The 15,758-nt window shown below is 41.1% G+C and overlaps 1 protein-coding gene across 3 annotated transcripts in view; it reads right to left on the reverse strand.

Annotated features, from left to right (window-relative positions):
- The window catches only part of LOC105833026 (semaphorin-5A), a 106,115-nt gene that overhangs the window by 86,745 nt on the left and 3,612 nt on the right, over positions 1–15,758 (reverse strand). Inside the window, exon 2 of one of the 3 annotated variants that reach the window (XM_012674423.3) lies at positions 15,532–15,602. The gene's annotated coding sequence lies outside the window, so the exon portion shown is untranslated. Of the gene's footprint in view, positions 1–6,990; positions 7,474–15,531; positions 15,712–15,758 lie in introns of those variants that run through there. The other 2 variants (XM_036292520.1, XM_012674422.3) reach the window with 2 other exon arrangements.

Here is a 15,758-nt window from a genome sequence, read left to right on the forward strand (position 1 = left end):
TCGAGGTTCGTATTATACAGGGAACTTTGCCTAGCGATCGCTCGATGGTCTTCCGTTTGCTATTGTTACAGAATTTCAATGAGTCCGTGGTAGACTTTTCAACCTTCAGGGATACTATTTGAGAGAATGGTTCTTTCTAACATTGAAACGCTTTTACATTGCAAGGTGTTTTTAAATATTATCACAAACGCTACGCTAAGAAATTTGAAAACTGTAAGGGAATTCGAAATTAGCTTGGTTATTCAGACAGCCTTAATAAAATCCCTTAGTTTATCTTCTTTTTCTTTTCTTAAATAAATAAGAACACATTTACCTGATAGAAAAGTTTAGTTCCAAGAAGTTGGAACAACCGGCCCTAAGACAATTCAATTTCTCTTATTATTACATATTTCGTATGTAAATTTCTTTTAGGCAATTGTAACAAAAATAGCAAATATACAATCAAGAAAAATATTAAAATCTCATTATCTATCGTTTTTGTCTTAGAAAATTAAATTGTTTCGTTTCTCTCGGAAAAGAAAAACCGGATTTTTGTCCAAGAATTGACAGTGATCGTTAGGATACTTGTGCTACAAGAAAATTGTGATACACCGAACGGAAATAAATGCAGACGATAGCCGCAAAACGCACAAAAATCAAGCAACGATAAAATTACAGTGATTATATTCACTGGTTGATGTGTTCCGAGATGATGAGATTTTTTTTTTTTCAACGAGCCTCTTTCACCCTGTTTCATTTACACGCGATTTTCGGAAGACGCGCACAATCTGTACAACGTTTTACGATCTCTCCTTCCCCTTCTTCCTCCCGTCAGGATCACGCGGCGAAGATAGTTAAGCAGCGTTTTTAAGCTTTCGATCTGCATCCGACAACCCTCGACAATGGTTGACCGTGGGGTTCCTGAACGGCGAGGAGATTTCGCGCCGCTCGAGCCCTCCTTCTCGACAAAAAGCGGCCCTTCGGTAAGGTCTGGATATCGTCTTGCGGACCGAGACCGCATTGGCGTAGACGCCGCAAAAGGTCACGAACACTAAATCACGTTGTAACAGCCCGGTCGATATCGATACTGTCCGAAAACGATTTCGACCAAAAGTTTATAGCTCACCTTCAAAAAAGAATCGATTCATATCTTTATGATGTTTTCTCCTTTATGATAACCCTTTACTGTATAAGTTGAAAGATATTATTAGATTCTAGACAACCAAACATCGAAGCACAACATGAAAACTTATAGGTGTTCAAATTTTATACCGTTTCAATTGCTCCATATGTTGAAAACGATAATACCATTTATATAACGATTATTCAGATACTAATATACCGTTACATAGAAAGAACGTTAGATTAATACCGTTATAAATTTATTTTTTATCTTTAGGTCACAAATTGCTACTGTTGGTTCTCGTCTCAAGAGATATGAATCAAGGACACGCCATCGTTTACCCAAGTTTTCAAACTTTTTTAAAAATCAAGAATAAAATTTGTAGATTTAACGTAACGCATAATTATCGCTTGACGAGATATTTTTGCAACTGATGTTTTTTTCCACGAATAAATATATTAGCATCGTGATAGTGAGCGGGATTAACATCGGAACGAGCAAGAGCGTCAGTTTTAAATTTACATGACACGACGGTATTTGAGCCAACACTCAAATATAAGATTCGTCGCCACCCTGGGGAATATAATACCAACTCTTCACGATACCGGCTTCTCTTTGATCGTCTCGAATTCGTCGTTCCGTCAGTGCGGACGCGTGTCTAATCTGAACGGGGTAGATAAAACTTTACGCAAGAGAGCACGAAAAGCTCACCGTGCTCTGCTTCGAGGATTTCGAGAAACCCGAGATATTTTCCTCGGCCTCGAGGAAACACAGCGGGTTGTAATTACGACCGTCCAACGAGCCGAGTTAGGCTCGACCGGGAATTAAGGCTACACCGAGTATAATTCTGTAGTCATAATTTTTAATCGCACAATTTTAAGACATGAAAAAATAAATGTAAATGAATATAAAAATAAAAAAAGATTATTGTACTAATTAACATCGTTAAAGGCCGGCTGTTTCAACTTCTTGATAAATTTACCTCAGATACACAGAGAAAAATGTTAAACAAATAAGAGTTATTTAAACTTCAATTTCTGTGTACACATAGAAAAATATGTACTTGAATTAAATTAGTATCACTTATTTTAAGTAATAAGTTTATATGTCTGCAAATCGTGAGTTCGTTATAGTGACAAATTCATTCAAAATATATTAAGAATATTAAATTCAAATAAAAATTCTATTTACTTATTATCTTGACTTTTCTTCAATTCAACTTTATAATATTCTTCGAGAAAGTGTGACAAAGTTATGCGTTTTTAATAACTTTTTTAAAATCCTCTGAAAGATTATACTTTTAAATATAAAGTTAAAAGAAAATTTATCTAGAGATTTCTATCGGCAGATTATTAAATAAGAGGATCAATGCAGAATAAAAATTGCACAATATAACTTTAATAGAATTCTTCTTTTGCGTGTGCGTTCGTGTAAATGTAGGTCACGTAGAGCCTTAGCCGGGATGACGGGAAAGCTACGGGGCAGGAAATGCTCGACAGACGGTGTCCCCGCGGCGTGCTCGCGTTTAATACCCTGCATAATCCTATTACGATACCGAAATGCTCCTATAATGTCTATCCGGCGGAGATTAGATCGACGAGCGAGTCATGAGAAATCGGCGGCGTTCGCGACCGTAAAACTCCGTGGTAGGTAGGCAAACACCGGACTCGTGCCGGATTTTAATTTATGTCGTGAGAACGGCACGTTGCGAAAGCCTTTCTTCGCCGTAACTTCTTCGCGATAACTTCGGACACGCCTGGCCTCTCCTCTCATCGCGCGTCGCTTTCCGTACCGTTACTTTTTCCGCGATAAGTGCGCCGTTCGATTAGCGCGGCTCATCATCGATGGGAACTTATGGACGCGTCCGGAGAGACTATCGTCGAATCCCACCGTAAAGTTACTTACATTAAGCTCGCGCTGTCTATTAAATCTGGTTAATGACATTTGTATTATAATAATGTATGCGATGTAACTATGTATATTATAATGTAGAAAATGTACAAATGTGCGAGTAAAATAAAGAGTATAAATTTAACAAAATAAATTATACTTATGTCCAATTATTTTTGCCTTACCATTGTACGAATTCACGATTTCGAGTGTGCCGAAAATCAATTTTCGCCCTGAATGATACCTCCGAGAATATCTGCCTGACATCTGTCAATATAGAGGCCCAAGTGACGTATTTAAACCTCAAATCTGAAAACATCTCACGGCTGCCTTTCACGGCGCACACGTATACACACTTTCGAATAAAATAACTATTCCGTTCCTCAGTTAACCGCAAAATTCGGAAAGGAGCTCCATTGTCCTCCTCAGGTATACTCGAACGTTCGTATAAATAAATCGTCCCTCGCTCAAATTCATCGCGGGCAGCAAGCTCCATACGCTCGCGCGTTAATAAACGGATGTGTAAAGCAAATCGTATAAATTACGGCCCTTTTTTTATCTCGCGCAGCCGCCATGCCGTTACATGTACTCATCAGTCGGACAGGCCATTACATCTAGACAGCCGAGTTTACGAGAGCAACGATGCAACATGCAGTCCGAGAGCGACACGATGTGTCCGAACACGCTGCACGCGAATTGCGCGCGTATCTCGATCTGCGGTTTTCACGTCTTGTATCGTCTCACATTGTATCTGCCTCGTGTGTCCATTCGCGACGTGTGCATTCGCAAGATACTCCGAAGATTAACATGTAAATGTTCCGATTAACGGTATAAATGACGCGCGCGCGCGGAATCGAAATTGCAAAATCTTTGAAGGGTCTACGATAAGCAAAAACGAATTTCAATTGCGATAAAACAAAATAATCGATTAGATTATTTTGTTTTTTTTTTCTCAACAGTTAACGTTAGCGATAGTCAACGTCAATAACGTGAGACGATTATATACGTTTTTGTTTATATTCTCACGATTTAAAAGATACAACTCGCGTGCCTCTATTCTTTATTTGAACAGTAAAATATTTGCTTACGTTTTTACTTGAGTTTATTACATTCGTTCCGCAGAGCGTCGTGTAAATTGTGTATGCTGCACGTGATTATGATATGTTTTATAATCCATGACATCAATTAACAATTGCGTGAATTTGCGTTCTGTTATTGTTACTCGACGGCACGAAGGGCCAAAACCGAGGGAACTAAATCCAAGCTTCTGATCGTAAACGACGCAACGTTTTTTCTCTTTCTCTTTCTTTCTCTTTTTCTTTTCTTCTCGGGAGGCACGAAACGTAGGGGACACGCTTCAATAAATTATTCATGTCCTCACGACGAGTCGTGCTACGCCCGGGATACTTTTATATAAATTTTTATAGGTCGTACAAAGGCGAAATGGTTACGTCTTCAGGAACGACGCGCGGTTTCCTGGTACCGATCGATCAACGCCTGCACGTGATATACGTGAAATTCTATTAATAACAATTTGTAAAAAACAAAGCGCGTGTATATGTCTAACGTCCAATATTACTCAACCTAACGGTATTTATGACCACGTTTTTCATTAAATTTTTTAAGCGTCAAAGTATTTTAACCAACAGATATTCGGCGATCCATGTCACTTGTAAAAAATTAAAAAATGTATAGCTTAGACTAAATAACAAACATGTATTACGCAGGAAAAAAACAAAGAATTGTAATCTATTTTCTTTTAGAAACAAAAATACAAGAAATCTATATATCGGTATATTAATACATAATTCCAAAGCGATTAATTTTAATAATGTATATATTAGCCTTGATAAATATTCGTCGAAATTTAATGATAATGAAATTCAAATCTCATTGATTTTAAAAGTGAATATTAATATCATATTAATTAAATTATTTTTAAAAAGAATTTCGTTGATGTAAACAAATAATACTGGATTATTGGTAGAATCAATTACCGAGAAGCAAGTCAATAGTACATATTTGTAATTGTATTTATAATTGTAACATATTTCACATTGTAGTTCTAAGTTGTTTTTCAATCAGACTCGAAAGTTTAATTGAGCGTCGTATGTATTCTCCTACAATTAGATTTACTACAATGAGAATTTATCTTAAGGACAATTCAACTTTCATAACAACTTGATGTTACTTCTTATTTATTGACATTTTCTTGACACATTAAATACCAGCGATAACGAGCAAGCGTGTAAAAAAATCTTTAGAAAAAAAAAATAAAAAAAAGCTATATGAAAAATCTTTAGAAAAAAAGATGCTATAGCGTTTACTCAGTTATTTACTCAGCTCTTCTCGATCTTCAAACAATACGATCGTGCTCGGAAGTTATAGCACGAGCGTATACCGCGTGCCTCGTAAACATGTACGGGTGAAACACGAAGAGTAGCAGCTCGAACATGATATCAAATACACCCTTACTATATGCTTCGAAATTATTATTATGAAGCTAATTACCACATACAGAAAATATATATGTATCATTCTCTCTCTCTCTCTCTCTTCCCTCCTCCTCCTCTTCCTCCTTCTCTCCCGCGTTCGGGATTACGACCTCTGTCGCCATCCGTGATTTGTACGGCTCCGGAGGCGACTAGTCTGCGAAAGAGACAAGAGAAAAGAGAAAAAGAGAAAGAAAAAGAAACGTGGAATGAGCGACTCTAATATGCTGGCTATAAACAAAGTGACCGAAGGAAGGAGAGAATCGGACTAACTGGATCGTTAAACGCTAGAATCGTCGTTCGATTTCTCTCTTTCTATTTCATTGTCTTTCTCTTTCTCTCCCCCTTAATCTCGTGGCATCACAACAACGCGGACACCCGGTATACGACGGAATCTCCCGCGCGAGATGTGCGCGGTGACGCGTCGAAGGATGTAAAAGCGCTAATGAAAGATACGACGCAAGTAAAAACGGTCTACCCCTCGTCTCGAATGTTTACTCAAGAAACGGCGTTGACGAAGGAACACAAACGTCTCGTGTCTTCGAGCGATGAGAAATGGGAACGATACTTCTTTTCTTTTTCGTCTCTCGCCGTAGCATTCGTATGCATACTGATTATGTATTTTATCCCGTGCATAAAAGTACTGTAAACGTGAATATTTCAATGAAAATCATATTATTGCAATTCCAACGTTAAATAATGCTAATTAAAACTCGTTTGCATCAGTGCAGCTCAACTCCAAACCAGAGTTTAACTTGTTTTCTATTTTTTTTCTAGTTTTAAAAATTAAGAAACACAGCAAGAGCTAAATTGTATTTGGAATTAAGCTACATTAGTGTAACCGGGTCTAAGTTTTGCGTCGTGTAATGCCAGTAAAATTAATATTAATAAGAACGTTGACGTTGACGATTTTGGAATAAAATATTAATATTAACTGTGTTATTAACACCCGCATTTGCGACAACATTCTCGAGGAACAAAAAAAAAAAAAAAACATTCTACTGCTCCATTGGGAACACCAATTACATCGTAAACTTGATTTACAATGCAAATCTGATTCGTGTTCATTAATAAAACTAGCGATCGTATATGGACTGCGCGAAGTGTAACATGTTATTTGTATAAAAAAAAGGTGCTAACTACTTTAATAATCCCTATCGGTGTTGCTCAATACAGACTGTTTGAATTTATAGCCCGCGAAGAAAAGAATCAGCGACTTCGTATCTCAAGATTCATTCGCGCCGGCTCCGCTCACCAAAACAAACAGCGAATCATGGCCGCCCGCCCGGGGGATGCGCGCGAAATTGGAGCACGAAACTCTGACACCCTGACGCGAATCGCACGTGCGCGACGGACGACCATTTCTCATTAATCTCAATCGAGATCGTCGTTCCAGTCACGCAAATAAAAAAGGGGGAAACAAGCAGCCGGCAACCGCGCTAATAATCGAGAGGATCGAGGGTTGCGCGTTGCGAATCGAAGTGACACCAATGGAGGATCACTCACCGGCTCCAAAACTGAGAGGGAGGAAGGCAGATCCGGTCAATCGACAATCTCGTGGTTCCAGCAGCGTCGGCGTGGCAGCGCCGATTTGCCGTACTCGATATATATGATTGTCCCCTGTCCAAGCCGCGTGAATAATATTTGCGCCGCACCATAAGTCACCATAAGACCCGAAACGCGCGTCCGGATATTATTCACAGGCACATTCGACAGCGATCGACAGAATTTTCATAATTGGATGGACGGACTTGTCGCACTTACGGGACGGAACGCGACACGACGCGACGCACCCGCGATTTTGTTTACGTTACGATCATACGGCGTTACGAGAGAAACGAAACGAATCGCCGTTGAGCGAAGCCTTGGCAGCTAAACGCCGACTGAACGCAAGAGACCAGCGCTGCCAGTTTTGAAGATCTGCCACCGAGCCACGGCTGTGGAGGGGAAGAAGAACTAAAGGCAAGAACCAATCGTGTTACAGACTCAGTGAGCGCTCGGTGTTTTACTGATATGATTGGCTCTTGCCTTTAGTTCTTCTTCCCCTCCATAGCGGTGGCTCGGTGGCAGATCTTCAAAACTGGCAACACTACGAGAGACTTGTACGACGCGACTTGGCATCAACTCCACGCGTCGATTGCCTCTCTCTTTCTCTCTTTGTCGGTCTCTGTCTCTCTCTTTCTCTCAGCAGGGGTGACGGCGAGAGGTGGTGGAAGCCAGTTTGAAGGTTCGCGTAGCCGCCGCTAAGTTGGCGCCAGTCATCGTGGCGGTAGAGATTGAGACGCTCGCCACGAACGCTACAGCTCCGGGAGTGTTAAACTCTCCTCGAGAGAGAAAAGAGAACCGTGAAGCAATGAGAAGCATGAAAAGGCAATATAATCTGAAGAACTAAGTAATACAATGCACTAAATAAAAAAAAATGGCGTGCGTATACCCTGAAACATGCAATAGAACCTTCTTCGCTCTGAGTCCTGATGCTGCGACTCTGGTGGTCAAAAATCCATAAGCAAAAGAAGAAAGACGAGCAAGAAAAACAATAGAAAAGGAACCGAGATAATTGGACAGAAAAAAGTAACGTTATGCTAGGATGAATCTGTAATAAGAAAATGATAGGATAGCGCATCACGTCTCTCGATCATCTTCGCTACCCTACATTGATAGAACCTGAAGAATATATAAAAGTAAAAGAATATGTAAAAATTAAATGTAAAAATATATGTAATTAAGAAAAGGATAAAAAATAAATTAAATTTATGCAATTGAAAGAATAGTGCAGTGAAAACCACTATAATTACAAAAAACTGTTCCTTGATTTACAGTTTGTTCCGATAAAGTTAAGATTCTTAAATATCTAGTAGCGAAAACAAATGTAAAATTACAAAACAGTTTACCACACTGCACTACTTAAAAAGTAGCAGTTCAAATAAATCATTTTCCTCGTGATTAAAATTTATGTGAATCTCTTACAAGTGTCATCTATATACATATTGAATAGTATATTAATTTCATGACTAATGTACTATCGACATGCGATTTCCAGAGGCAGGAAAGTGGAAATAAGCGGCACACATTCGCACGTCCCTTATCGGTTTAAAAATTCCCATCGCACATAGTTACATTTGCACCGCGGGAGATCTCTACCGCATAATAATCGTAAACAATTTCTAATGTATACATACACGGGGGCACCGTTAGAAACTCGCCGCGGGTATGGACGTGTACCTAAAGTGCGTACGCGTCGCAGAAGCAAGCGCTCCTCGTCGTTGTCGTTGTCGTCGTCGTCGTCGGGGAATGGAATGAGAGATCTCTTGAAACGCGATTCAAGAATATAGACTGAGAGAACCAGCTCTCCTCGTCCTCTATACTCTCGTAGTCATCCGTAGCAGCTCGTATTAAGTGAGCCTCGCTTTATTAACGACGTTGGGAATTGACATCTGCTCGTTACTTACGGCTACGGCCGCAGAAGTCCGCGGCTTTGCTTCCAATCACCGTGCTAAAATCACGATCGAGCGTTTCTCGCGCGATTATACAAGATATTCTTGCATATATAACGTTCACTCGTCTCAATGTACTCCACATTCAAACATCAAACATAATGAAAATAGTGGCGTGCACTTGTGCAATAAAACTTCAATAGAGAGAGGGAAAGAAAGAGAGTGAGAGATGCTCGATACTTTTTACGCCGTCATAAGAAATATCGCGCTCGTTACGAAGAGAACTGTTATTAAATACTTTGTATTGTTTGGGTTAGTGCAAGCACGTTCAGAAATGTCTCGTGAGAAATGTCGAAATACTCCGAGTACACTTTAGAAAGCGACCCTTGCAGCAAATATCGATTGACGTCACAAATTGCATATTTCCATGAAATGAAATGGTTCCTCGTGTATTATACGCGACAAATGCTGGATAATTAAATGCGAGAACTACTCGACACGAATTTCATACATTATGCAACTGCATGCAAGAATAAAGCACTCTTGTACTAATATATGCCAAGTACAGAATAGGATTACACAGAATTTTTAATGTATCAAAAATAAAATATCTCTCTTCTAGAGAAAGAGTAAAAAATAGATAAAAAGATACTCAGATTAAAATTAAAAATACAATGATTGTGATAATAAAAAATCTCCTTTATCTGTAACTTTTTGGTCGAATCTTAAAAAGTGAATACCGGGAGCGCCGCTCTTACAATGTAAATTCTCCCTAAGTCACATTGTAGGAGGAAATATCCCGAAAAAAATATAGAAGACCCTTATTGTTTTTTTATTCGCGCTCGTCACGCGGAAAATTGTTTCTTGGTTGAACTCTTCACGCTCAAGAAATCGTCGCGCCTCTCCTCTACTCTCTTCTTGCCGTCGGTAAACAGGAGCAAGATAAGCAACCAAGGAATAAGGGACCTGTCATCCGTGACGGAGTACGTCCCGGCCCAAGGCTCGCCTCAAGGACGATAACCCTCCGCGAACTTGAATCCGTTCAAACTGGACCCGATCAGGAGACCGGGGAAGAAGGGAAGAGAAAGAGAACCTCTTCTTTCCTCTTTGCCATCTTTCTTCGTCCTTTTCTCGGATCTTGCCCTTACGCGTCTTATTTTGAGAACAGGATGATTACGCGTTTACGATCTAGGTTCCCCGCTACCTGCTCCCGCTCCGGCAGAGTCGGAGGTGAATATATATTATCGGGAGAGGCTCTCTCTTTCTCTATCTTTTTCTCTCTTGGTGGAGGCACTTCAACGTAGCCGCTCTTGCGTGAGCTACCTCGAGGGGACAGTGACGCGAGAGGAGGTTTCAAGGACGAAGAAGGAGAATCGGAGCCGGAGGAACGCTTTTACTATATAGGATTGCGTGGGGGGTCGATGCGCGTGCACACACACGCACACAAACACACGCACACACGCATCTTGTACGGGGAACGATCTTGTAAGGAGAACGGCTGTGTTGTACGGAGGAGCGGGTTTCGGGTCGGCATAATCCGAATTCGAAACCTGTTCCTGCCCCATGGGTCAACAACAACATCCTCCTACATCCTACACTTCCCTTCGCGAGACCCCTTCGACCTGGGCCCTCCGACCAGATGCACGAGCCATTTCCATCAGGAGTAATGCGTCGGGAGTAAACCCCCGGTGTCAAGTGCCCGGCCGGTGGTTACGTTATTTTTTCCGGAGTTTTATGGCTCTATCCCGCTGGTCGGGAGCACCTCGAACTCCGACTCTCCGCGCGAGAAACTTACGTTACGGAGAGGTGCGAATGTACCGCGTGACTTGCAGATACATTTGCGCTGGCTAAGAGCGTCTTCAGTATGCTATAATTTGGACGGGGTTCCGCCGCGTTTCAAATTAAAGAAAACAGAAATAACCTCTCCGGAAGATGTTTTTTTTTCCCCAGCGTATTACCCCTCGAAGCTTTTCAAAGTGTGCGCGATGGAATTTTGACGAAAGTCGTCATTCGGTTCTTAAAATCAATAGAAAAACGAGAAAAAGCGCACATTATAGTCGACTTTAATCCGGAGGGGAAGCATGCGTGTACGGCTTTGCGGTTGGGATCCCGCGAGACTGAAAAGTGCACATTGAACCCCACGCTATTGGTCTACTTTCTCTCCGGGCGTAAATTGCAATCACGTCTCGCGGGATGCACCTTATACGCCGTCTACGTTGCCCCGGGGCTTGTTCCGCGACGAATCAATTAGGGGGCTTCCCCGCGCGTAATTATTCGGATCTAGAAAGAAATTCTGCGAGACGGCATTCGACAGCCCTGCCTGCGTAGCGCTTCGCAGGAGGCAACGTAATTTCCGCGGCGGATAACGTTCAATCTAATATACTAGTGCTAAAAATGGGCCGCACTAGATCGCTTTATGTATTGCGGCTCTATAATGGCGCGACGCGTTTCTTGCATCCGCATAATAATACGCGTTGATTGCCGACTGGCGGGATGCCCGCCGATCGATTGGGGAAATATCGTTTTTATGCATTTCCTGGCAAGCCGCTCATTCGAGCTGCTTTGTAATTCAATTCCTCAGGGTCTGAGAAGCGCGAGCTTTGAGAGAATCTTAGTAGGAAATTGCACTTTGACAATCAAAGGTAAGAGGGTGCATTTCGATTTTGTTTATTGTACAATACGCTCGTTAGCGCGGCGAAATTTTCGAGAGCCGATACCAAGAGAACAAAGCATCGGTTTAAATGTCTCATCGAGTGTCATTCAAATAATGCGGGTCATTGTTTGCGTCGATCGTGCTTGCAATTCGCAAGTGGTAATAGTCGTGAGAAACCCTTTATCACCCGAGTTTCTATTTAAAAATAAAATTGCCAATTATTTTGTAAACCATGCTATTGTCACATAAAATTAACAATTAATTACTTTCAAAGGAATGATTAATTCATAGTAATTGAAAAGATAAATGGAAAACGAAAAAATAAATAAAAAAACGTTATTAACAAAGCTTTCTTGTAAAAGAAAAAAAAAACATGAGATTTACGTTTTTTTCTTTGAAAAATATTTCAAGATCCTATGATGTATCATACGTACAATGCAAGATATCTCATAGAATTGTCGCAATGACGGGCAAAAGTCCATGTGACGGAAGATTATAACGTATAATACATTATGTTCTTAATACCTCTTATTTAATTACACTCGCTAAAGTACATAAATCATGTTACGTAATTGCGACGTGAATAAAGACCCGGGGACCAAATGGACAATTAGTACGTGAAATGGAGCACGTTGCAAGTGCGATTATCTCCAAGTTCTCTTTCATGCCACTGCACACCACCGGTGTACATCTCGAAAGCCGACGGTTATTATTGCGCTTCCCGTATTAAGCGTCTCTCTCGCTGTGAGAGATGACCTTACGGCCTCTTATCGGCAAACCGTACTCCGTTCTGACATAGGCACGTAACGAACGTCGACGAGCGTATATACGTGAAATCACGCTGGCGACGGTCCAACATGTAGTTAAACTTTGCTCATGACTTTTGACAACGACAACGATTTCACCTCACAATCTTGACGGCGGTGATTTCACTGAGACTCTAATTTCTAACTCTGTTAATTCTCGTAATTATTCTAATAATAACAGTCTAATAATGACACATCTACCGCACAGGGGAGCGAAACGACGAGACACGCGGAAAATCGGAAAACGAGAGGTTCCGGATAAAGATAGTGGTCAGCGTAATTGCCATATGGGATATCGCTGTAATAAACGATCGGCGCACTGATTGTCCTCGTTCTTGAATAATTCCGATAAGCCAGAGTGATTGAATGCAGACAGAGCGATGTCATATTAGTGTACAACAGTGAACTCGAATTTGATTGAAGGTAATGGCTAGGCAGTATCGCAAAGTGATTAGATTAATCTTCCGCGGCCGATTCAGGAATATCGCGCATGTCGGAGACAGGTCTGTAATGAAGATTAATATCCTCTAAGAGCGCTACGGCGCGGGGTATCCTCGAATTTATTAGCCTCCGCGGATAGTGTCTTCCGCTCGAGAATCCGTGTACGAGGGGGGGGGGGGGGGGAAGCAACGAAAAAAAAGAAAGAGACCATCATAAGGGAGGAGAGAGAAATAATTACAGGGAAGGCCGCGTCCGCAAGGACGAAGACGATGGAAAAAGGAACCCGATACAACGTTTTCGACGATACTTCGGCGAAAGTAGCCCGAACGTGAAATCGAATCAGCGCCGTGTTGAGGCGCCGACTTGTAATCCTCGAACAAAGGTCCGTCTGAGCCTCACCAGCTCGACAAAATTTCGAAAACACGCAACATGCCTACGTTGAATTTATTTTAAAAGACATGAAGAAAAATCGAGAAGAGATTTATTTTATCGAAGAGATGAGAGAATTCTTAGAATTTTAGGTACCTTTCGTTCGAAACCTCCGTAACATAATCTGTTTTATGTCGCAAAAATTTAGTGAGTCACTTTGTGAATATTAGATGACAAAAATACGTGAGTCTCCAGAGACTCCGCTCTTACGAAGTCCGAGTACTTACGGATTAAATAAAATTTGCGTGACATTTTTTCGCTTTTATCTCTAAGTAGATCTAAAACGAGATAAATCTTTTCAGAAAAAAAATTTAATATAATTTAGTACAAATTACAGTTCCCAGACACATCTCATCTTACAATTTTCATTTTGTATCGCCATTGAACGTTTTAAACGTATTTATAATTATTTGATACATTATTTTATATAGATGTAAACTCTCCCATATTGACAGATCGATTCGACGAATCGAATGCTAATAAAGTTCGTTGAAATATTTTTTTCCTTGTAATACAGGCAGCGTGAAATGCGAAGGCGCACGTGTCGGCGAGATGATGCAGCTCGTGGTTACGAGTATCTCGCGTAACGTGACGGCGAGGTAAAAAATATCGATAGTGATGGATGGGCAAGTGATTAGAGTCCCCCGTCATTGGAAGTAATTTTCTTAGAAATTCGTTTTACACGTTGAGCGAGGGTGCGAGAACGAATTTCGTATCTTCTGTTGCGGACTGCAATCTCGCGCGTCATCATATGTATGCGGCATCATGCGCGCGTGCATACACAAAAGAGCGTAATAAGTGTACACGCGCAAAAAAAAAGTATATTGAATGTATACATCAGCGGGGCCGAGAGTGATGACTTAAACGTGCATCGAGGTCATTTGCAAATTCAATGAATCGGCGATGGAACTTCCTCAATATCGTTAATGCGCGTTGCATAAACAGATTATCCCTCGTGTCATTAATCACGGTTTATTCTCCGCGAGACCGGTCTCACCTCCATTTTTGCCAGCTATTTTTGCAGCGCGTCCGTCTAGCAAAATTATCGTACTTATCGGACACAATGATCATTTATTAATTGGATCATTTGCTCGCGCGAATGAACGCGCAAACAGTGTAATAACAACGAGCGCGTAAAGTGAGAGAATGAAATTCAATTACCCGACACGTTAACTCTTTAAAGAAGACGGGAAGAAAATCTACAGGCAACACACAGGCGGCATATTGCAACTTTACGACTTGGGAGGGAAAAAGAAGGATAAAAAAGGAAGAAAAGTAAGAAATAAACGCGCGCGCTCAATCGCGGCGAACAAAAAAGCTGGAGATTCGTCCGTCCAAAATAAATCGCCCGTGCTTTTTCTTCGCGACCGCCTCGGTCGGATCCTCTTACGTTCAATCTTAATCGGCTTCTCGCGACGCGCAGCATCTCGTTACCCCGTGCACGACCTACGACGTTTAGGGACGATTAGGGAGCAGCGAGATTAAAGAGAAAAAGAAAGAGACAATAAGAAATCCCGCCACGCAAGCCGGGGACTCGAACCGGTGTAACCGCGGCGAGGTTGCAGATTCCGACGGTATTCCAGATGCGCAGGAGTGATCTCTCTTATTCGCATCGATCGGGACAACTGGGTCGCGGCAAAGTTGCGTTTCCGAACGACGTATAATGTAGCCGTGTAGGAAGCGTTCAATCACCGCAATATTTCAATATGCCGAGGAGAAAATCTCTCGGTACGCGAGAAAATGGGATCGCGACGGATTTTCACGAATCACGAACGATCGAAATTGGCCGCGCCGTATCGAATTTCGCGCCATTTTTCCAGGTCAGGTGAAATCTTCGTTATCCCGGCCCGAATTCTACCTCTTGGTCTTCCACGTACGTGTGCCACGCACATTGTATAACAATTAAGTGATGCCGACAAGTCGATTACCGATAGGAAAACTTTTACACGCAAATTTCATTTAATCATGTAACTCATTAATATACATCGCGAAGAGACTTTCTCATTTCTCGTTCTCATTTCTCGTATCGTCCAAGACAAATTTTGACGTAACAGCGTTGCATAATAATTTTTTAAATTTCTTAATTAGCCGCTTTTATAATTAGCAACAGTCAACCTTGATTCATAGACGACGAAGGTTTGAAGTTGAGAACAGCCGCTCGCGCCTGATACTTTTCTTAAAATATCCCTCTTTAATTCTTACATAAATTATTCAAATAAAACGGGAATAAACTGTCAATTTTGTAAATGGCATGCAATACTTATATGAATAATAAATCACTCACCACATCGTTGCTGCAACGCCTGATGCCTCCCGAGCCACCTCACTCTCCTTTTCCCCGACCGTCGGTTTCATCTGGCATTAATCAATAACCGATTAATAAACGTAATCAATTCCGTGCAAATAATACAGAAATTAAAGACGAGCCTTATTCAATCATTTCATCCAATAATCTGTACACTATTTTAGTATATAGACATACCCAGGGAAAGATTTGGGGAATTTTTAGTA

The sequence above is a fragment of the Monomorium pharaonis genome, chromosome 1 (assembly GCF_013373865.1).
Source record: "Monomorium pharaonis isolate MP-MQ-018 chromosome 1, ASM1337386v2, whole genome shotgun sequence".
NCBI lineage: Eukaryota > Metazoa > Arthropoda > Insecta > Hymenoptera > Formicidae > Monomorium > Monomorium pharaonis.